The sequence below is a fragment of the Pelodiscus sinensis genome, chromosome 6 (genome assembly GCF_049634645.1).
Source record: "Pelodiscus sinensis isolate JC-2024 chromosome 6, ASM4963464v1, whole genome shotgun sequence".
Lineage (NCBI taxonomy): Eukaryota > Metazoa > Chordata > Testudines > Trionychidae > Pelodiscus > Pelodiscus sinensis.
In genome coordinates this window covers 56,229,733-56,252,174 of record NC_134716.1, presented here as the reverse complement: position 1 = coordinate 56,252,174, position 22,442 = coordinate 56,229,733, and the positions used below count along the sequence as shown (strand labels likewise).

General features: G+C 42.4%; 1 protein-coding gene across 5 annotated transcripts in view; it reads left to right on the top strand.

Annotated features, from left to right (window-relative positions):
- Nucleotides 1-22,442, top strand: part of PRR16 (proline rich 16) — a 234,536-nt gene that overhangs the window by 25,187 nt on the left and 186,907 nt on the right. The window contains exon 1 of one of the 5 annotated variants that reach the window (XM_075931958.1): nt 2,599-4,528. The exons of the other annotated variants lie outside the window; for them this stretch is intronic. The gene's annotated coding sequence lies outside the window, so the exon portion shown is untranslated. Of the gene's footprint in view, nt 1-2,598; nt 4,529-22,442 lie in introns of those variants that run through there. 5 annotated transcript variants of the gene reach the window in all.

Below are 22,442 nucleotides of genomic sequence, written 5' to 3'. Positions count from 1 at the left end.
GGATTGTCGTTCATAGACCTTATTAAATATGTTAATCTGTCTCCTGTAAGTTGTCAGATCTGTTGATTCCATTGTCATAACATCTTTTCTGGAATTCTGAGAGCAGGAGTGCAATAGGGAATATAGTGTAGATACTGTTATATCTAATATATAGCAGGTGCTAATCTGTTTTTAGTAAAAAAGCAGTTTGAGTTAAGGACTTTTAGGCAAGAGGGTTCTGATCTGAAAAAATAGCAGATATACAATAAGCTGTTAATAGTGTATCACAGAAGTTACAATATTTGAATGACTTTGCCATTCACACAGAGAACTGGTTCAAAGACAGTTCATTCATAATTCACATGAGGATATGACATAGCTAGTAATCTTAGTGGAAATAAATCATTTCTTTAATAGAACATTGCAATTTGTCTCTTTTGACGTTTTACGTTTGTAGATGAGATCGGGAGACCCAGAGTTCAGTGTACAAGGGGAAAATATAAATTTCCCCCAATGAAGCTTTTGTTGCCAGGATGCACAAACACAAGGAGACTGAAAGCTCTTTCTTACTGCCTTTTGGGGTAGTCATCTTACAGATAAAATTGTACGATTGTGTCAGTCATGGTTATATTTTAGTTTCATAATAAAAGGTTTACCTGGCATTGTATGGGTCCTTAAACCAAGTACTTTTTTTGTTCATTTAAATCATTGTTCTGGGGTGGAGCTGGGAACAAGGGGTTCAGCATGCGGGATGCAACAGGGAGAAAGGACAACCCCAGCCCTCTCTCACTGCAGCAGCTTAAGGCCAAGTGAGAAATGCCCATCCTTGGCTGCTGCAGCTCCAGCGAACACAATTGGGGGATGGACTGACACACACAGACAAACACAATCAGACAGACTCTCTGAAATACACAGTAGATAGCTGTCCCTTATTCCACCTCTGTTCCCCGCTGGCCCAGTGGTGTTATAACGCTCCCATCTCTGGAACCTCTCTACCACTGGAAACCCCTCATCTCCTTGCTGCTCCCTGTGGTCATATGCAGTATAACTTTCTCCTGCCAGAGCCCTCCCCTTCCATTTTATGAAAAACAATTGCACTTCATGCACATCCCATTATCCTGGCACAACCAAACCCTGGACTTCCTTTAAGTTATGATAAGATAAAGCTGCATACCAAATTTGGTGATCCTAGCCCTCACTATTTTGGAGGAGTTCTTGAACAAACATACTCACAGATGAATAGACGGACAGACTATACATACAGACGCATGTTTCTAAAATTCTTAGGAAACTAGCTAGTATTCAAGAGGATAGCACCTGAGACCTGGCTGTTTCTAAGAGTTTAATAATTCTGATAAGGGATGTTAGTAGGAGTAATTTAAAGGTTTTCCAGTGGTAGAGAGGCAGTGTGGAACTTGATCCTTGTGGATCAAGTACTGTATTGCCTTCCCTTCCCCCTTCTGGAAATACTTACTGATCTCTCTAATTTGTCTGAACAGCCTCCCCACCATTGGTTCACAGATCAGCTGGGAATCATGGGCAAGTGGGAGTCAGATAGGAGTACATATAAAAGGAAGAGAACCAGCTGGAAGCTAAAATTGGAAAGCTGGCCATCAATACAGATTAGATGGAGGTGAAAAGTATTTTGTCCCACTGTGAGGACTGACGAGGGTTTGAGGACGGCCGATGAACACGTAAGCTTATCCTTGGTGCTATAAAAGTTAAACCTAACCTATTTTAATCTGAGGGATAGCCATATTAGTCTGTATCTGCAAAAAACAATGAGGAGTCCCGTGACACCTTATAGACTTAACATATTTATTAGGGCATAAGCTTTCATGGGTGAAACCCACTTCATCAGTTCAATTGGAGTGGAGTTACAAAACAAGCATCTGTAGCTGTTACTCTGTGCTCAAAAATATTTGATTGCTCTTGATATCTATAAACTGTTTCCCTGCATACATTTTAAGAGGTAGATATGACTCATACTTTGAAAAATTGGAAATTTGTCAGAAAGTAGCAATATAACGACAGAAGCTGTTGTACCATCTCCAATTTTGGTCCCAAATTATTTCAAGAGAAAAGAAGGGAAAATAACTGTAAAGTCAGAGGTAACTTTTCTGGAGGTTCAAACTTTGTGCTTGCCTTTTGGTTTTCAAACTGATCTGAAACAGAAGGTTCATTTAGCTGTCTCTTATTCATTTGTGTTCTTTCTCCTCAATCCCATCCCTTAATAATTAACTCTTATCATGTGAATTTTCTTCTTGAATAACTGGCTACATGGTACAGGTCCAAATCCATTTCCTTTGGAACATGGATATAACATAGGAGATGTCTACTAGCACAATTTTCCTGGTTTCATATTGTTGCATTTTAATAAACATTTTAAATATTCACAAATAAAATAACATGAGTATTTTTTAAGTTAGAAAAGAATAATAGACTTGATAACCACAAAATGGCATATAAATAATTTTTCTTCAGTAGTATGTGTTTCATAAGCACTATTTTTATGACAGGAACAGCCTTATTTAGTGTCACAGAGCAAATAATAAAATTCTCCTTGCAAACATTTGTGTAACGAGTAATATTTACAGTAAAGTATACCTTGCTTTATTAGATCCATGAAAAGTAATTTATTTGGTGTCACCATTTACTAGGTGCTTTTAGGCAAAACAGAGGAGATAGTCTCTACTCCAAAGATCTTAATGTCTAAGTCGCTGATCCTTCAAAGATTTTGCATGTACTTAACTTTATGCATATCTAGTTCCACTAATGACTGTTTGAAGGATCAGGAATGTTGTCAGTTTTCATCATGGATAGCCTCTCAGCTTCTTGTTACACAGGATTCTGTCTGTATTTAAACATTTTCTGCATTGTTTGCAACCTGAATTGCACGAAAAAACCTGTTTTTATTTGAATAGTAGTTCTATTTTTATAGTCTACATATTCTAGAAAAAGTCTCAAAATGGCATTAATGATTAAAAGTACATTGCATTGAAAGCTTTGCTACCTGGCACTCTGTTAACTGGAAAACATTGTTAACTGGCATTGTCCCCAGCCACAATATCACCACATCTTCAGGTGCACGCACCTGACTCCCACCTGTCTAGCTGGCTGTTGTGGGGCCACTGAATTCAGTGAAACACTGTCCATTGACTTAAGGACCTGATTCAAAGCCCATTAAGACAAAAAAACACAAGCAGGACTGGCTATTGGCAGGATGCTGAGTTCTCTTAACTCCCACTGCTCGTTATATTGCAGGATAGTGCCATGATATTTTCTCCATTAAGACATTCCTTTTTTGCCCTGTATTTCAAAAATGTGTAGGTGGAATTGTTAGCAATAGTGTGCATGCTTCTGTTGTGGAAATAGCTATTTACAGCTAACTTATGGATTTTAAGTTTTAGCCAAATATTTATTTGGGAAGGGGGAAGGGATTGTAGTGAATTTTGGTTATAAAATTGGAAACTTGTCAAAGAGAAGAGAGAAGAGTTGAATAAGCATCTTATGGAGGACATGTCAGATTTTGTAGTACTGTAGTACTACAGTTCTGACTTTTAATAAAACACTAAGCATAGAATACTGAATTATGTAAAGCATTGTCATGGTTTTGTTGCTGTGAACTAAAATGATTATGTGGATGCCAAGAGACTTAAGGCTTGGTCTACTCTATCAGTTTATATTGGTATAACTACCTAACCCCTGGTATAGATAGTGCTAGGCCAACCATGAGAACTTCTCCTGCTGATGTAACTACTGTCTTTGGGGAGATGGAGTTTATCACCCATCTTCACTATGTGCTACATTGGTACAACAGATATAAATAAGTTGTAAATTACTTGTTATTCTAAGGTGGAACTGCATCTTCAGAGATAAAAGGCTGGCAATGATTAGTATAATAAAATTATATGTTCTGGAGGCTGTGACGGGCCGGCCCCTGACCAGGGGCGAGGGGAGCGGAGCCCCCGCCGGCCGTCACTCTCCCGGGGGCGGGGCGAGCCGAGTCCCCACCGGTGGGGTTCTGCCGGCCAGCCCCAGACCCCCCGGCAACCCCGCAACTCCAGCCACCGGGGACGGCAGGTGGGGGCGCTTCCCCCGCGCTTGCGCCGGCAGCTGACGGGCGGCTCACCCCCCGCCAGCCCACGCAGGGAAGGCGGGGCCAGGGCGCACGGCCACTGGCGAAGGCCGACAGCGGGGACGCGCCCGGAAGGGGCGGGGCCCCGGGCGGCGGCCGGCGCGGCGGGCCAGTTTAAAAGTGCCCGCCGCCGGAGAAGCGGGGTGCAGGCTCCTCGTGGCGGCGGAGGAGCAGCCCCCGGCACAGCACGGAGCGAGGGCGCCACACAGCCCGGCTGCCGGCCCGGCGCTGGTCCCGGGGCCTCCGAGACAGCCACTGCCCCTGGCGAGCACTCAGCCCCTCGCCAGATGGCAGGCGGACCCCGCCGCGCCGAGTCAGGAGGGACCGGGACGGCCAGGAGCGCGCCAGGGCTGGAGAACTCACCCCCGAGACTCCTCCGGAACGTGAGACGCCACAGACCGCCGAGTCGAGGTAGGCGCCAGGGCGACGGGGATCGGCCGGCAGACCCAACGGGAGGGAGGAAGGAGCCCGGGGCAGGGCGCTTCTGGCGGCCGTGGGTGGACGAGCCACAGGGGGGAGAATCCTCACCCCCCTCGTCCACCGTGCCGGGGCGCTAGTGGCCCCGGCGCTTAGGGCCCCGGGCTGGGACCCGGAGAGAGGGCGGGACCAGGTCCCCCTCCCTCCACACGGGGAGCGTCCAGCACCCGACAGCCACACTAACCGACAGGGACCAAACTAGAACCCCGGACTGGGGAGGAAGACCTAAAGCTAGGGGCTCCGGCCCCATCCCGCTCGGCGTGCACTCACGGCCCGGGGTTCGCTGACCCCCCCCTTCTGGCTGGGAGGGGGTGATCGCACCCCAGGGGCCCGGACCCCACATCGGCGGCCCAGGGACAACACAGGACAAAAGGAGGACCAAAAGGGGTCCGCAGACCCCCCCTCCCGGACCGGGAGGGGGTGATCGCACCCCGAAACCCTCACAGAAGCCTTGACAATAGCAAAATGTTAAAGTTAAGAGCCTAAATAACATTGTGTGCAAAATCTTCCAGAGAAAGGAGCTGTCATAAATTGTAATTAAAGGAGAGATCAAAAATCAGTCATGTTGCATTTGTTCCCAAGAAATATTTTTACCTTTCTGACCCAATTTCAGTATGAATGATAACTGTCTATTTGAAAGACTCTAATGTCAACAAATGAAGACCAAGAAGCATCTGGAGGGGAAAAGAAACCTACAGCTAATGCAAAATTTCCTGAAAGCACAATGCAGCAATTTCAGAAATATACAGGAAATGACAATTATGAACCTTTTACATTAGACCTTTTAGTCACTTCACTCAGAAAATGTAAAAAATGTACTTTATTTTGAGGCAAATATGCTTTTTCTGCTATTTATTAAATATTTGTTATCTTTCGCTGTTACTTCTTGGTTATTTTCTTAGGGACATACAGCCCTAGAAAGAGTGATTGGGGGAGTGGGAATTTGGGGAGGATTAAGTGAACTGGAAAGGAATCATGGTGGAGAGTTTAACATGTGAAAAACCTCAGTTCAAGGGAAAAAATTAGCAAAGAAGAGACTATATACTGTAGTTCAAAGCTGCCTCAGGGCAACTACTGAAACCTAACATTATCAAGCTTCATGGGGTTTATGTGAGTATTTAGTTTGCTATCAAAACAAAACACCTCAGGCTGCGTTTGTGCCATATCTTGTAAACTAAGTGGGATTGGAGCTTGTCAAAATTGGATGGAAAAAAAGGAAATCTGCTGGCTGCTGTTTTAAGTGGCGTTGGTAGTTCAGTGGGTGGGATTCTTCATTCAGGGCCTTCATGACCAGTCCTCCCTGATCCTCCTTAGTGCTTGTGCACATCCATAATTTTCCTCCTGTTTGGACATTCTCAAATAATGATGGAAAGCATGCAGCTGGATGCCTGACTAGTAGAGCTGAGCACAAGTCACAAGTGCAATCTATACTTGAAGAAGCACTTCCTTCTCCTACAGTGGAACTACCAGATCAATTCCCGTTTCTACATTCTCCTCTTACCCTGTGGATTTCTTGCTTTTATGGAGTCAGTTCAGATAGATACTCATTATTCTGTGTCATTACAGATATATCAATGTGTGAGAAAATCGTAGAGCAGTGAGAAACAAATTTCTGCAGTGACATGAGCCTCTAGCTTCCATTGGATTTAGGGGGGATGCTAACACTTACAGCAAGGCCAGGAAAACTTGGGCACCAATACAGTATCCCTTCTCCCTCAAGTAATATAAGGTAACCAGACACCCTCCTTTGAGGACAGTCCTCCTTTTGAGGGGCTTGTCCTCCCCAATAATTATGTCCTACTTTGCCAAAAAACTATCCCGTGTTCCTTTTTTTTTTCTTTTTGCTCGACCAAAAAATATCGGCCTAATATACAAGTATTTTTTTTTGTCAACTTAGTGTCCTCCTCGCACGTTTTCAAATTCTGGTCACCTTAAGTAACACAAAATTCATTTTAAACACACAACAGTTAATCCTCTTGCCATAAATAGCTTCTTCATTCTCACATATCCTGCCCTGTCTTTCCATTCTGCTATTCAGAATTACCATCACTTCAACACTTTACCCACCTCATAAGTGTTCCAGATTTAGTGTTGCCATCTTCCACATTTTTATTGTGAGTCTTGCAGGCCAAACCCTAGAGCTATGTGAAAGCACAAGAATCTTTTCTTTCAGTTAAAAAACAAAAGGAAGCTAAACCTCTAAACGTGACCCCTAGGGGTGCAAAAGCCAGAGCTCCAATTGCAGTATTTTTAAATCTTATGATTTTTAAAATCAGTCCCATTTTTGGAGGGTGGCACTAATCATGATTTCTGAACACCTGGCATCAGCACCAGTGTTATGTTGGAATAGCAGGACCTGTGTCCATGTCTTTGGATAAGTGTCGGTAGTACCATGTGTGTTTTTCTCAAACAATTGATTATGATGATTTGTTTCCTAGTAATAATATCTAACTTTTATATATGCTTTCCATCTACAGATTTTAAAACATTTTACAAAGGTCAGTATCATTATCCTCAGTTTACAAGTGAGGAAGCTAAGACACAGAGCAACAACTTGCCTAAATTCATCCCTGGGCAAATGGGAGAGTTTATGACTAAGTCTAGATATCAAGATTCCTAGTTCAGTACTCTAGCCATGAGGAAATGCTATTGCCCATAAGGCTGTTGAGAATTTCCCAAAGACAAAATGTTCCAATGTTTCTTCTAAGCATTTTTAGAAGGTTTATTTATTTCCAGATTTTTAAAATAGCTACATTTGTATGAAGATGTACAGCATTATATATGATTCAATTTAGTTAAAAATATGAGGGTTTCTGTGTTGGTGATATATTTATATATATCTTTTGTAGCCAGCATCATTAGTAATATGTTTTCCTTTTTGTCCATAATGCGAGATTGTTATAACAAAGTGGCCTTAGTCCTCTAGAGAGGCAAGTATCTCTTTATGCCTATCCCCATTCTTGTTCCTTTGTGTAGGTTCCATTCTTTAGCCAAGTTTTATGCTGATTGTGACTTTACAGTGTGGTTCATGCTGGGTCAACTTCAGAGTGAGAGCTGAATGGCTGTAGTGCTATGGCACTAACAGAAGCATGGGGCTCATAGTGGTATTTTATAGTAGGCTGTATGCTGACTGGATATTTTGTAGCCTGATTTTGGTGTGGATCAAGTTGCTGGAATCTCTTATATTTGCAGATCAGTTTTGAGGCAATTATTCATGCTATTAAAAGGTGACATAACTATTTAACAAAAGCCCAAAATAAACATATTTGTCCAAATTCTGGGTTAATGCTGGAATGAATTGGACCCAACGTCACTGAATTCACTGGGATTGAATCAGAGATTAATTTTGACCAGTGACATTGCAAATGTCTTTAAACTAATGACTTGGGAAAAGCCTCTGGGTGTGGAGCAGCACATGGATTGGACAGAGATCTCTCTTAGGGGAAGGTCTATTAATAGAGATTCTCTATGTTCTAGTCAGGAGGAGAGGATGAAACATGATAAGGTATGGGTAAGATCAGATGAGAAACAATCAACTGCAAAAGTCTAATACATCATGAAATGGCAGACAGATAAATAGTGAGAATTTTTTAAAGTGCTTATATACAAATGCTAGAAGTCTAAATAATAAGGTGGGTGAACCAGAGTGCCTCGTATTAAAGGAAGATATTGATATTATAGGCATCACAGAAACTTGGTGGAATGAGGACAATCAGTGGGACACAGTCATACCACGGTACAAAATATATCAGAAGGACAGACAAGGTCATGATGGTGGGGGAGTGGTCCTATATGTTCAAGAAAATGTAGAATCAAATGAAGTAAGAACCTTATATGAACCAAAATGTTCCATAAAATCTCAGTGGCTAGTAATTCCATTCTCTAATAATAAGAATATAGCAGTAAGGATATATTACTGACCACCTGACCAGGATAGTGAGAGTGATTTTGAAATGCTAAGGGAGATTAGAGAGGCTAGCAAAACGAAAAACTCAATAACAGTGGGGGATTTAACTATCCCATATTGACCTGGGTACAAATCACCTCAGGACAGGATGTAGAGATAAAATTTCTTGCTACCTTAAATGATAAATTTTCAGAATGGAGAGGGGTAATCCTTGGTGTCCTCCCAGGGTTCGGACTGGGACCAATCTTATTAAACTTATTTATAAATGGTCTAGAGAAAGGGGTGAAAAGTGAGGTGGCAAAATTTGCAGATGACACTAAATTGCTCAAGATAGTTAGGACTAAAGCAGACTGTGAATAGCTTCAAAAAGATCTCACAAAACTAAGTGATTGGGCAACAAAATGGCAAATGAAATTTAATGTTGATAAATGTAAAATAATGCACATTGGAAAAAATAATTCCAGCTATACATACAATATGATGTGGACTAATTTAGCTATAATTACTCAAGAGAGAGATCTTGGAGTTATTGTGGATAGTTCTGTGAAAACATCCACTCAGGTTATGTCTAAACTACATTCCTCTTCCGAAAGAGGAATGTCAATGAGCCCAATCAAAAATGGAAATGATGCGTGGATTTACAAATCTCACACTTCATTTGCATAATCGCGTGAGCGCGCTTTTTCCAAAAAGGGTTTTTTGAAAAAGAAACTGCAGTGTAGATGGGGTTCTTTAAAAAACCACAAACCTTTTTTTGAAAGAACCCGTACTCCTGAAAAAATGCAGTTTCTTTAAAAAAAAACCAAACCTTTTTTCGAAAAAAGCGCTCTCATGCGATTATGCAAATGAAGCACGAGATTTATAAAACTGCGCTTCATTTGCATTTTCAGTCGGGCTCATTTTCATTCCTCTTTTGGAAGAAGAATGTAGTTTGGACTACATTTAGTGCCCTCAATGTGCAGTGGATAGAGAATAGACATAGAGAATAAAACAGAATAACGTATTGCCTCTATATTAAACCATGATATGTCCACATCTTGAATACTGCATACAGATGTGGTTGCCTTATCTCAAAAAAGATATCTTGGAACTGGAGAAGGTTCAGAAAAGGACAACAAAAATGATTAGGGATTTGGAACGGGACCCAAATGAAGAGAGATTTAAAAGACTTGGACTTTTTATCTTAGAAAAGAGGACACCAAGGGGGAATATGAGAGAAGTCTATAAAATGATGACTGGTGTGGAAAAAGTGAATAAGGAAAAGTTATTTACTTGTTCCCATAATAACTGGGATGGGGGGAGGGTGTCACCAAATGAAATTAGGTAGCAGGTTTAAAACAAACAAAAGGAAGTTTTTCTTCACTCAGCGCATAGTCAACCTGTGAAACTCGTTGCCAGAGGATGTTGTGAAGACTAGGACTTCAGCAAAGTTAAAAAAAGAGATAGATAGATTAATGGAGGTTAGACCCATCAATGGCTATTAGCCAGAATGGGTAGGAATTGTGTCCTTAGCCTCTGTTTTTCAGAGCCTGGAGATGGATGACTGGAGAGGGATCATGTGATGATTACCTGTGGTGTTCTCTCCCTCTGGGGCATGTGGCATTGGCTACTCTTGGAAGACAGGATACTGGGCTAGATGGACCTTTGGTCTGACTCAGTATAGCTGTTTTTATGTTCTTAAATGCTTTTTTTCCAGATCACACAAGGCTTTTCTGTGCCATTTGGTTTAAATTCTGTACTGCTTGGAATAAGCATGGATTTGTGGGGAAAAGCATTCTTCAGATTTTCGGATTTGCTGCCTGACTCACACAGCCTGATGTATCTTATCACATCCTGGCTTCTTGTCTGAAAATAGCTAAGAAAACAAAAGCAGGGTTCTGGAAGTTAATGATTTGGAAACCAGTGTGAAGAGCTGACCAAGACAAATACATGCTTTTAAAGATGAACTTCTCTCCTCCCTACCTCCCATCTGTATTCCACTTAACAACAAATAATAATAATGATAATAAAGCTGCATACTAGAAACTTGACAGATAATAAATCCTCTCCACTGCCTATAGAGAGGGAAAGTATACAGTAACCTCTTAATGGAGAATAAGACAAATAATTAATGAAGCCAGAATGCAGATTCATAAGATCTCAAGTACAATCATCTTATGTAATTTCGGAGATCACATATGATGCTTAGCAGTGCAGAGACATTCATCTTCAGTAATTAGGTGACCAGGTGTTTGTTTTTGGCCTGGAACACCTGGTTAAAAAGGGATCCTGGAGGCTATGGTCAGCCTGGCAGACTGAGCTGTTGGCTGGTTGGCAGCACAGATCAGAGGGGTTGGCCAGCTCTCTGCTAGCTGTTGCACTGTGCAGCTCCCAGGAAACAGTCAGTACGTCTGGCTTTGCTTCTGGCGGGGGCGGGGAGGAAGGTGGAATTTGTGACATCCTCCCCATCTACAGGTGCAGCTCCCATTCTTTGGGTCAGGCCAGGAGATGAACTAGCACAACTTGTGAGTGCTCAACAGATTGCTATGAGGGGTTGTGGTGTGTGCCTTTCTCATAGATGGAACAGAATTGCTGCAACAATGTTGAATTATGCATTATGAATGATGTGACATGAACAAATCAGGTTGGCTGTGTCTACACTGCACCCCTTTTCCGGTAAAGGGATGCAGATTAGACACTTTGGAATAGCAAAATCCGCAGGGGATTTAAATATCCCCCGCGGCATTTGCATTAACACGGCTGCCGCTTTTTTCCGGCTTGGGGATAAGCCGGAGAAAAGCGCCAGTCTAGACGTGATTCTCCGGAAAATAAGCCCTTTTCCGGAGGATCTCTTATTCCTACTTTCAAGTAGGAATAAAATAAGCCCTTTTCTGGAGGATCTCTTATTCCTACTTTCAAGTAGGAATAAAAGATCCTCTGGAAAAGGGCTTATTTTCCAGAGAATCATGTCTAGACTGGCGCTTTTCTCCGGCTTATCCCCAAGCCGGAAAAAAGCGGCAGCCGTGTTAATGCAAATGCCGCGGGAGATATTTAAATGCCCTGCGGATTTTGCTATTCCAAAGTGTCTAATCTGCATCCCTTTTCCGGAAAAGGGGTACAGTGTAGACACAGCCGTTTTGTATTTGCTAAGAGCGTTATCTGGTACGTCATTAAGAAAATAGAGTTAAGAGTGAAGCAAATTCCCAGTTTCCCTTTTAAATTACCCTATCCCCAAGACAGTAAAATAGAAGCCCAATTTCTGTTTTACAAACTACTGGTACATCCTTATTGGCTGTCTTTACTCATCTAAATTTGAAGCTTAAATTCACTTTGACCTATTCACACTTTTATGCCAGGGATCTGTCGAAAAAGGCTTTCTTTCTTGACAGATCCCCCCTAGACTGCCACTTTTTGCCGACAAAGTGCTGAGTCGGCAAAATGTGGTGACCATTTTAATGCAAATTAGGCACGGGGTATTTAAATCCCTGCCTTATTTGCAATGTTGACCTGCCTAAACTGCATCCCTCTGCCGACTGAGGGATACAGTCTAGACATACACTTACAGTGGAGTTATTTTGGTACCTGTATTCCTACCCCTATTCCCTTGTACAGCTGATGTCTCAGGAAGTCTGGCTACCCATTTAACCAGCTTTCACCTTCCTTGCGAATCTATTCTTTCTGTTGGGTACTCACTATGACTTCTCTGCATGGCACTAGCAAGCTTAATTTGTTTCTGTGAAATAAGCTACAGTAACATGTCAAGCCTGTGATATATGGGAGAAAAATAACTACAAAACTCTATTAAAAACATAAACCTATAAAAATGTGTCATCTAGAAATATTTATTTTCAAGTATTTTGAAAGGCAATTGTTCTTTTTCAGGTTATTTTTTGCTCTGTGCATGTTAGAAGTATGAAAAGGTTCCCCCCCCCCCCAAAGTCTCTATTTAGAGAGCAGCCTGAGAGAGGGGGAAAGTACAAAAGGAGAAGAACATAATTCTCCAAAATGCAAACAAAATTTAAAAAGAGACTTTAGTAGATCCTCCTCTCCCCCTTCCCCCCGCTGTCTCTCAAGGTTTTTGGGCTTTGTAAGCTGTTTTGTCCTTGTGTGCTTAATATTTTAGCACGTGGCTCAGCACCTCACACTACTGCACCCTTCATCTTCCTTACTACTAGTCAAAATTTGTTTAGGCAGTACACAGTTCTCAGCCTGTTGTATTGATTGGACAAATTTTCAAATTGCAGAAAGCACTAGTTTTGCAAGAGTAGTTTAGGCATATTCTACAGTAATTTCATTCATTTGTGGGCAACGCAGCTAAAGTACTTCCAACCCATAACCTGGCTACCTCATTTATTTCAACTTCTATCCTAACAATTTCATCCTTGTTTTCTCTGTCAGCTGCCTTAATAAAGTCTCATTGGCCTCAGTCCCTCTGCTGACCTACTTCTTAGTTTGCTAATAAAGCTTAGTACAAAAAAATGAAAGAATGTGAACATGCAAGTGAAAGGGAATCAGTCATTTGCAATTTGGACTTCACTTTCACAGGCTCTTTAGGGTGTTCGAATCATCATCCATAGTTAGGGATGTGTTATCAGTACAAAGATGGACAAGGCTTGGGAAAAATAAGATCAGTGGGGAACATTCATCCATCTCTTGAATACAGACAGACCATTTTTTGAACAGTATAAACAATTGGTAAATCGGCTTTCTCTTCCACATTTTACTTCTTTCAACCTCTCTTTAGGGGATTGCCTGGTCTCTCCACATCTGGCACGCTCAACTGGGGTGTTATCAGTTAGAAATGATTTTCACCAGAACACAGAAAGGCCTCTGAGATCAAGGGCTATTTCCCTTCCAAATTTTAACTTTCTTTTCCACCAAATTTAGCACTCAATCTAAAGCCTTTGAGAAAAAATAAATCAAATTTCATAGCACACTTGGAAAAGCGTAGTGTGTTATTCTTTTCTTATTTCTCAAAATAGCTAAGCTATCTTTGCTCGAACATTTCAGACACTTTTTTAAAAACTCAAACCAACAAATCTACCCTGATGCAGAGCCCAGAGCTGGAAATTATCTATTGTGAGTGGTGGAAGTTAGGGGGCCTGCATACGAAGTCTTAGCATGAAAATTTGGGCTGCCTTAACTTTAGCTGTCAATGATTATTGGCTAGAATATAATATATAATTGTCTTGTATTGTTATTTTATATCAGTGTAACTTTTCCGTTTTCAGTATTCTTTCTTACTCTTTTTTTCATTTTCTTCCCTCTTTTGTTTTCTCTATTGAATATTTAATTCCACCTCCTTCTCTTCTCTGTGTTTATCAGTCTTTTTCTCCTTTTGCCCTTCCTTGCTTCACTTATTTTAAAACTTCCACTTAACCTTATTTCTGTTGTAGTTTGTCCCTTTTGACAGTCCCTCCTCCTCCCATTTCCTTCAACTTCTGTTCTCATAGCTTATTTCTATGAATATATTCACTTTACTTGTCCACTGTTACTCCAAACTAGTATCTCTACCTGCTTATGTCACAGTTCAGTGGCAATTAAGCACTTATGTCACAGTCAGGGCAAGTAAGCTCTCGAATAATAAATAAATTGTCTAGGGTGATCGTGGAATCTCCATCATTGGAAAATTTTAAGAGCAGGTTGGACTAGGAGTGAGCAATAATTTTTGATGGGGGCCACTCCAAGAATTTGGAAAGTAGTTGAGGGTTGTACTTTTCCATGATATTACTGGAGGAGTTGCGGGGTCTGGGATGGAAATTAGGTACAGAAGGGAGCTTTGGGTAAGGAAGGGAGTTTGGGTGAAGGAGGTGGTTCTGAACTGGGGCACTGGACTGCTGTTTAGAGGGTTGGATTGTAACCTAGGCCAGGGAATTGGGTATTGGAGCGGATGCAGTGGTTTGGGTTGTGAGCTCGGGCTGGAGGGTACTGTGATCTGGGTCAGGGAATTGGGGTGCCAGATCTGGGAAGGGATATGGGTGCAGGAGGAGGGCAGATAATTTAGGTATGTGGAGTAGGGGGCAAGAGTGGGAGGCAGAGGGTAGGGGAAGGAAGAGGCTGGGGTGCCAGAGGCAGGCTCTGGCCAGGAGATTTACTGGCCAGGAGACTTACCAACCAGCAGCCCAGCACTTTCCTGACACAGCCTCACTGCCTGCCTGTAGATAAGGGCGGGAACATAACAATCATGTTTACCTAAATGTACTGATCATGTAAACAAAGTCAAAGGACAAGCAGTACAGCTGAGCCATACTGTAACAAGCAATGAGTAACCCCCAGAAATTTTCAAACTGGCACAAACAAGGTAGAGACACAGTATTTAAAGCTGCACCAGAGCACAGCAATTTGGACCTCACCGATGGCTTTGGATACTGGCGCCTCGGAAGCTGAGACTGTCTCCCACTTTATCCGCAGCTGAAATGGGTTTCCCAGCTAGCAGAAGGGATGTAAGAAATGCCTCTTTTTCTATCATGTTGTTCTTTTAGTTAAGGGACAGAGCTTATAGCTGTCAGGAAATAAACTGCTTGTGTTTGACAGATATCTGTGTATCTTTTTTTGTACTTTGAGAACCCAGTGTCGGACCTAAGACTCTCTCCTGCTGGCAACACTGCGCCCTCCCCAACAGGCTGCAGCCATGTGCTCTGTGAATAACTACCAACCCTGGAAGGGTTAATTGAAACAAGCAGCTCCCAAAACCTGGACAATGTGATTGTGCCGGGGGTGGGAGCAGCTCCTTAAGCCTTTCCCCCATCTCTACCAGCTCACAGATTTTAAAGCGAAACCAGCCGGCAGCTGCGTTTCTGAGCAGCATGCGGGTGGGGTGAGGCAAGAGGGAAGCCTGCCTGGGGCTCTCCACAGCGTCCACAGGCCGGATCAGGTGGCTTGGCCAGATCCAGCCCATGGGCTGTATTTTACCCAGGCCGGGGTTAGACAAACACCTATCAGGAATGATCTAGATGGTGCTCGTTCCTGCTGTGAGTGCAGGGGACTGGACTTGATGAACTCTCAAGTAGGGATATAAAATCCATTTTAACTGGATAACTGATTAAATGTGATGGTTAACTGGTTAACCAGTTAAGGGGAGGGGTGTTTTAGCCCAACTGGGCTTGAGTGTCTCCTTCCCCCGACCTGCTGTGGACAGGGGCTACACTGAGCACCCTTGTGCACAGTGGGCCCCGCGGGGCTGGAGCAGTCCCTGCCCAGGGCTGGCAGGTAGCTGCTCCAGTCTCCACTAGTAAGCATCACACGTTAAGGATGATACTTACTGGTTGTTAACCTTTTACATGCCTGCTCTTCAGGTCCCTTCCAGTTCTAGTATTCTATGATTCTAAGCTGATACAAAGGGTCTTTTTTCATTTATCTGTCAGCAGTGTATTCTTAATAATGTGTCATGATTGCAAAACAAAAGTCTTATGCCATATTGTACCTTAGCATCACTGATCATTCACCTACTTAGGTTAACTTAAACAACTTACTCCTACTAAGACTATAAGACCTTACTTTTATACTAAGCATTTAAGTTAATATTTATAGGTCAGGGACTGTGGGTCTCTTGTATTTCTGCCTTATTATGATTATCTATTCACTTCATAATCTGTATTTGTGCTATAAACAAGAGATTCCATATGGTTTGTTATCCTATAGGGTGAGGGCTTCTGTTGGGGAAAAATTCTGGTTTTGGTAGGCGTCCTGATTGTGCAGGGACCACTACCTTTCTGCTCCCTGGTAGAGCTGAAGAGTTATCAGATACGTTTCTCTGACTTATGACACTGACAGGCTGGGAGCATAATTTATAACAAGGTGCTTTGGAAAAATTCGTATGTTGCAATCATGTAAAAATATTTCTTGGTATTTCGGAGGGCCACAACAAATAAGCCCATGAATCATGAAGCAGTATGAGTATCAAAGATTTAGACCATTGTCCAGAAAAGTCAGTGCTGAAAAAACTTACTCTTCTCCCTCTCATTTGACCTCTTTATATTATGTACTTAAGGACATGTTTGTCCCCAGAGTAAACACATAAAACCTTCGATTTTGGCCAAAGAGTTGCACTGATGAGATTGTAGCAAGTAGAAGGATGCTGCCTAGTGTCACCATTGTTGTGTGCCTTTCTGAAAACAAACCAAAATAACATAAAATTTGGAAAAGATTCCAAATTATACATCTGCTTCTCTAATTTAACATTTCTTAGAGTGGGAATGACCAGAATTGTCAAATGCACTGATTTGTGGTGTGTGTATAACTCCATCTGAAATATGGTACCCAATCCTCTCAAAATATCGTTGTTGGCTGGTTAGCTATCTAGCAAATACAAGATGAATCATGTTTGCCCGTTCCAGCAATATACTGCTGAATACACACTACTTTTCAGTCTTTCTGCTAAATATGCCACCTGTCCATTGTTTGAATTAGCAGGTGCAGATAGGGAAAGAAGGATGGCAGAAGGAAGTAACAAGTTTTTTTTTCTTTTTAGTGTTGATTATATTTCCTCATTTCCTTTTCCTGACTGTCGGCCAATCCTATGAGATTTAGAATTTATCTTCTAGGGCAGTGTTTCTCAACCAGTTGAATGAGTACCCTAAGGCAGTGTTTCTCAACTTTTTCTTTAAATGAAATACCCCTTTTTTAAAAAAAAAAAAAAATTTAAGTACCCCCTATTTCAAGAAAAAATTATAAGTACCCCCAGTCCGTACAGTTTTCAAACACACAGCATTTTTTTTCTACCATTGCAACATATTTGTTTAAACAACTTATTTGTAGCAGGGCAGGTGATAAATTTTTTGGGTGTAAAAAGTAAAATAAATAAATAAATAAAGCTTTGTAAAACTTAAAACAAAAATTCAGTTTTCTCCAAATTTCAGTTGTGTTGATGTACCCCCCCCCCAGACTTCTCTCGTACCACTGGTTGAGAAACACTGCCCTAAGGGGTACTTGAGAGAATGTGGCACTAGATATCACTGAGATAAAATTAGATAGAAGCCACAATGATCACTTTGGGAGGTGAATTCCACTTCTAAAACTGCCCAGCCTTCCCTTTCTAAGTAATGGAATGATTGCTTGTTTGCTTGTTGGTATTTTGACCACAGGTGCTAAGTAAGGAGAGAGATTTTAGTTCCAGTCGTGCTTTGTTCAGTCTGGGGAGTTGAAATAACCGTTGACAAGCCTTCTGTTTACATCTTCTTCACTTCTCAGTGCCTGCTGGCACAGTATTAGAAGCCACTGTATTTAAATACAGTAAACTCTCATGATTTTGTTGAAAGTTTTGAGGGTTTTTTCCTTAAGCTCTTAGTTCCCAGAGTTAGATGATTATGTGAGAAGCTTAGTTTTAATTTCTTTTTAAAGCAAGGAAAATTTGGTGCACCACCAAGGTAGACTCCTGTGCTGATTGGGATACTGCTTTCTGCAGATCCCATTGGCTGGGAATGGTGATCCATGGTCAATGGGGGCTGCAAGCAGCCCTACCTCCAGAGGCTCTCCCAGGGCTAATCCTGGCAAACTGCATCCATCCTGCGGCCCTCTTGTTGCCCACCTTTTGTATAGGAGGGTAGAAGAAGGGGAAGGGTTAGAAGTGCCCTGACAGGGGACTCATGCCATTCACTGTGCTCCAGCTGCTGGTCCACCAGGCTGGGAGGGGAGGACTTATTTTTGCCTTGTATGACTTCTGGTTGAAAAGGGGAAATCAGACCTATCACCAATACCAGGTATGCCCCCCAGTTGAAGGAAGCCTAGCTCTGAAGGCAGCACAGAAGTAATGGCAGTAATCCCATGACTCCCCAGAAACAGTTTTGGCAACTCCATTTGCCCCCTTTTGGGTTGGGGTACCCATGGTTACACCACCATGAAATTTCACATGTAAACCTCTGAAAATGTGAAAATGTATCAGAGGGTATGTCTACACTACAGTGTTATTTCGAAATAACTTATTTCAAATTAACTATTTCAAAATAAGATATTTCGAAATAACGTGTCTACACACAAAATGCATTTTGAAATAGCATTTTGCTATTTCGAAATAGCGCTTTTACACTGAGTGGACGCTGAATCACATTTAAGGCCAGCCAGAACCAGGTCCAGCAGGGCATCAGGTCAGGAGTTACTTTGTGTGGCTGCTACCTGAGTTTATCTGAGGTTTGTGCTTAAAGGTCCCCCCTCCTCCCCAGACAGCTGATTCTCAGCTTTCCCTGCTTGCTTGTCTACCTCGGTGAAGGACAGCAAAGCATTTTATCTCTGCGTGCTGTGGTTGCCCTCAATCGGGACACCACAGCACTCTGCAGCATGGAGCCAGAGCTGCCCCAGGGCAGTCTGGTACTTCTCGTGGACGCGTTGCTGCGAGCCTGGCTGCACTATCTGCAGGCTGCCGTCCGGGAGGTCCATTGGGGGCTGTCAGTATCCAGGAGGAGCCTCCAGGAGAGTTTCTACCCTGAGGAGCACTAAGAGCCTCCCTGGTCTGCCCCACTGGGGGCTTGCACCTCATTCCTCCCTCACGTCCTTCCACTTACCCTCCTTAACCCCCCTTCCTGTTGTCAAATAAAATACATGTTTTTTCCTGAACACAAACTCTCTTTATTTAACAAAATGGGGGGTGGGTGGGTTAGAGGGAATGAAACTGTGGTGAGACTGGGGAAAGGAGGCAGGAGAGGGGAGAAGAGAGGGTTGGAGAGGGGAAGGGGAAACCTGGGAGGAAGGAGCTGGAAGGTGGAAGCAAGAGGAAGAAGGGGGAGGGGAAGCTTAGGGCTCAGGGTTGGGAAGTCTTGCTGGACCAACTTGATTTTCATGCAGACCTGCTGCTGGGTTTACGTGTGGCCTTTGCGGCTAGGCTGGAAGCTATCCTGCCATAGATGGCTGCATTCCTCCATCTACTGCAGAGATCATGGACGTTGGGGACATCCCCCCCAAACCTGAATAATAAGGTCCATGATCTCCACCCTGGACCAGGAAGGTGCCTGCCTTCTCTGGGTCCTGGCATGCTCTTGGGAGGTGGCAGATTGCTCCTGGAGAGCAATGGAGGGCTGGCTGCCAGTGGCTTGCTGGCTTATGTTTTGGGCCACTGGGTCAGGGGCAGTGACTGCTGGCTCTGGGCTGGCAGGCTTGGAGCTGGCACAGGCACTGTGGCCAGAGTCAACCCCTTTAAGGGTTCCAGGGAAGGGAGAGGGAGAAGAATGTTCTTGGTTGAGGCTGGAGTGGCCACCAAGGCACCCTGGGAAGGCTGGAGGCCCCCTATTTCGATATGAGTGTCTACACAGCACTTATTTTGAAATAGGCATTATTCCTCCTGGAATGAGGTTTACCAAATTCGAAATAAGCGCTCTGCTATTTTGAATTAATTTCGAAATAGCGGTTTGGCTGTGTAGAAGCTAGTAAAGTTATTTCGAAATAATGGTTGTTATTTCAAAATAACTTTGCTGTGTAGACATATTCAGAGGCAGCAGTGTATGGTGGAAGGAAGCCAGTCTGCATGGGGAGCTGGTTTTTAAGTTGGCTCCCCTTGCAGACCAGCTCCCCCTGCCACCCCGCACTGCTGCCTCCCTAAGGGTGGGGCCGGGAGCACATTGGCTGCTGGCCCTGCCCCTAGGGATTTTGAATAGCCATGTAACTGCTAAGATTTCTTGCGGTTACATGACTATTCAATTATCTGATACCATGCAGACCTAATTGGTCTGAGGACAGGGGGAGCGCTCAATGTTTCCTCCACCCTGCCCGCACCCTGCAAACTACTTTAGTATAAACCTATTGTAATCTGTTACAATAACCATATAAGCAAACCATACAAAAATAAAAAATCTATATGAAAACATATCTATAGGCAAGCAACCAGTTCAGCCCTATAGGCTAGAGCATGTTATGTGTGAAGGTTGAAATGCTCTTGTGGTGAGATACAACTGGGGGGAGCAGAGAATGGAACTCACAAAAAAACCCAGGGTCATGTTAGTCATTCATATGAACATTTTGCTGTTATTATGTGCATCCTGGAGGATCCCATGGAACTTTTTATTCTGTGGTTCTTCTTGGAGATCATTCAGCTAGCACTACTGTGGGATGTGACATTCATTCTGCACCATCAACATTACACAGTGGGATTTTTATGAGGGGAAAATGAAAAATAATTTCAGTTGAAACTTCAGGGAAATCTTAAGAAGTCTAAATGTAATTACTCAAGCTAGATTTTTTGAAAAAGAATTTTTAATAAGTTGGCCAGAGCTTCAACTTTGTATCTGCCAGATTGTCCGCATTAGGGGAGCTCTCAAAGGATCTTCTATATGTAAATGTGTTTATCTCATTTGCTCTTCTTTCTCTATTCAGATCATATTTAACCTCAGAGAAATGTCTGTCGATAATTACTATTTTAAAGAGCACTGACGAGCATTCTGTTTCTCCCTGTGTGGAAAGATCCTGAGGCTCAGGATTTGCCGCCTCATCTTAGAAATGGGTCATATCTGAAAAAGCTTAGATCCTGCTGCACGGCCCCCAAAGTTCATGGTTCTTCAGGTCCCGTATTTTGATTGAACATATGTAATTCAGATCTGGGTCTGAATTAAAATTCTGAACCTTCTAGTCACCTTGCAAAATTCAGAGTTGGTTCTGCGTTCAGTTCATTTGCTACATATACTTGCTATTAAGCCACTTTCTTTTTTTTTTGCTTGAAGCATTGTGTTTTAAAGCAAATTCTGCAATGAAGAAGTAACTGTTTCATGTTTTTAGTGAGTAAAGCTGAAGCATTAAATGCCCTTCTTAGGGCTTAGTCAAGTAATCTGTTATTTTTTGTTTTTTTTTCTAAGGAGACATGGGTAAGCTTGGCAAATGAGCATGAGTTAATTTGATTTCTAAGATCTGAGTGCCTCTTGAAATGAAAAGGCCCACTCTTCTGTAAACCTGAAATTGGATTACAAACAATGCTTTCAAAACTGATGCAATAAAATTTCTCCCTGATAATTTAGTTGCTATGAAATTTATTTCAGAAATACTCTCTTTGTGTGCTCTGGGTGGCACAGATATCCTTGTACCTCAGATATCCTTTGTGCTCTGATGATTTTGTGTATTATTTACTTAGTTAGAGGGCCAGAGATGTGGGGCAGAGTGTATGTGAGAGAGAAAATCTAGGAAATTTGCATTTTCATACTAAAATATAAAAATCTGGGTGAGCTTCTTACAAAGCATAGGACTCATCATCTCCTCAACCTTGACTCATGGAAATGTTTGAACCTGGCAAAGTGCCAAGTTACCTTGACAGTGCTGCTGTCTGACTTGGCATGAAACCTAGAAGCAGAATTTATTCTTATATTTCTCTTGTATTGGTCTCATTTCAAAGGACCAGGCATGTACTGAAGTGCTGAAAACCCTCAATGCCCAACAAAGTCAATGGAGTTGAGGAGGTACAGCACTTCACATGATTGAGCTCTATGTTAATCACCATTATGATTTCCTGAAGCTACTCTGCTGAGTGGTGCCAGGTCAAAAGCAAATAAAATGCAAACATAGATATGTTTGGGTACCACACTCATTCAACACTCCTTACAAGTATTAATACCTACACTACTTCATAAAAGTACCCATTAGTCCTCTTATCAGCAAGGGAAAATGGTAAAAAAGATTCACTCATAATATGTAGTTTGAATTTTTTGTAGTTTCCTCAGTTTCCCTGATTCTGATACTTAAGGTCAGTCCTGTTCTCTTTCCTCCAAGGAAGAAGAGCATGGAATAGATGTTAACAGCATTCAGCTGCTCGTGAATGATGTTGTGACTATACCAATTGCTGACTTCTTTCTTTGACATTCAAAGCTGCTAGATTTGTCACTGGACACTTTGAGACTTATTTTCTCACTAGGGAAAATAAAAAGTTACTAAATCTAGTGACAAAATAGCTAAGCTGAGGATACGTGGGTGGGGAAGAGCAAGTGACAAAGAGGGATGGAGTGAGTGGGGTGGAGCCGGGATGTTGTTTTCTATTATGAGGAAATTGGCAACCCA